This window comes from Triticum dicoccoides, chromosome 2B, assembly GCF_002162155.2.
Source record: "Triticum dicoccoides isolate Atlit2015 ecotype Zavitan chromosome 2B, WEW_v2.0, whole genome shotgun sequence".
Lineage (NCBI taxonomy): Eukaryota > Viridiplantae > Streptophyta > Magnoliopsida > Poales > Poaceae > Triticum > Triticum dicoccoides.
Genome location: NC_041383.1, coordinates 739,887,705 through 739,889,576, shown reverse-complemented (window position 1 = coordinate 739,889,576; position 1,872 = coordinate 739,887,705).

Sequence of the window (1,872 nt, the reverse complement as noted above, 5' to 3'; positions counted from 1 at the left end):
GGGAACCTTGTTAAACATTTTCAAAATCCTCAAAAACCTAACAGAAAAAAAGTTACGGGCCTTTTTAGATCTAGAGTGGAAAAAATCGAAAAAAATTCAAACTGTGGTCAAACAATGGTCAAACTAATTATTCTACAATATTAGTGTTACTAAATAATTATTTCAGTTATTTTGAATTTTGGTCAAATCTGGTCAAACTATGGTCAAACAATGGTCAAACTATGGTCAAACAATGATCAAACTAATTATTCAAGAAATATTAGTGTTACTAAATAATTATTGTTTTTTAAAACAATAGTTTCAAACTCAAATAGTGAAATGTGTCACTTCATGCTCAAGCAAAATTCCTGAAGGTTAATAGGATTGACATCTTACTATTGTCAGGAAAACAACAAGTGCAGACTTGGAAACAAGGGAGAATAAAACCCGGAAGTTAAGCGTGCTCAGGCTGCGGGAGTGGGAGGATGGGTGACCGTTCGGGAAGTTAGATGATTTGGAATGATGAGGGGTGATTAGAGATTAGAGGATAAATTGAGCAGTGATGAGGGGTGGTGATTAGAGATTAGAGGTTAAAATAATTCAGAAATTTGAAAATAAAAAAATTTCAAAAAAAATTCAAAAATAAAAATGGTAAAATTTCCTTTAGTCCCGCCAACCGGGATTAAAGTGGAGCTCCACGTGGCTGCGGCCTTTAGTCCCGGTTAGTTTAAGAACCGGGACTAAAGGGGAGAGGCATTAGTAACGACCCTTTAGTCCCGGTTCAAAAACCGGGACTAAAGGGCCTTACCAACCGGGACAAAAGCCCATTTATCTACTAGTTATGTGAAGCGGTGAGGACGACATTGGAGCCCCGCTTAAATAGACGTGACCAGACGAGGCAAAGGGACGAAAAGCCATGGGAAACCGGCTTCAATGCGACACAACAACCGGAGTAGGCTTCTCGGTCGTCGTCTTGTCATTGAAGTCACGCCGCGTGCTCGTCCGGTCACGTCGCGTCGCTCTGACCGGCATCAATTTCGCTATGGAGTCACAGTGACAGGCATGAATGTGTGGCAACCGCTTCACCCAGAGAGGGTTTTGTGTGGGACTAGGGTGGCGAACGCGTAGGTGGTAGCGGTCGGTATGCTGACAAAGCCCCCCTTGTTTGCGATTAATTTGCAGGAAAATGGACAAATGGGCCAGTTTGCGGACCGATGGGGTACCGCGTTGGATGACAAATTGCACCCTCAATTGATTTACAATCCTCATCTTCGAAACCAATCACATTGAACACTTTTTTGTGTTCAACTTTTGGCCAAATAGGGCTATATTTGTTTGTAAAATTTTATTTTTAATTGGTTCAGCAAAAACAATTGAAAATCTCCCAGGATACTGATCATCATATGGACAATTTGTTTTTCGGTTCAAATTTGAGGCCAAATTTTGGTTGAAAAGAATTGACAATTCATTGGAAAGATGACTCCAAATTTGATGAAAATTTCCGAGAGTAATAGTCATCATATGCCTGTCATTGTGTCAAGATTTCATCAAATTCTGGACACTTTTTTCGGTTCAAAATTTGGTAGCTAGATCATCAACAAAGAACATATCTTTGGTTATGTGCATGTCGATCACCATTGATTTTCCTTTTGCGGGTATCTTCAGTCCTAATGTTATGTACAATAGCCGAGAAACAATATGGACCATGATACACACACCACAAAAATGAACAGAAGCAAACTTAACGCTGGACACATCCAACGTTTTACGCATGCTAAACATGGATTAAGCCATATTTTTCGGTAAGACATGGACCATGGCAGCATGAACGATACTCAAGAATTCAAGATAAGTTCATCTACCAACATTACAAACAGTCATTCCTCAAGACTC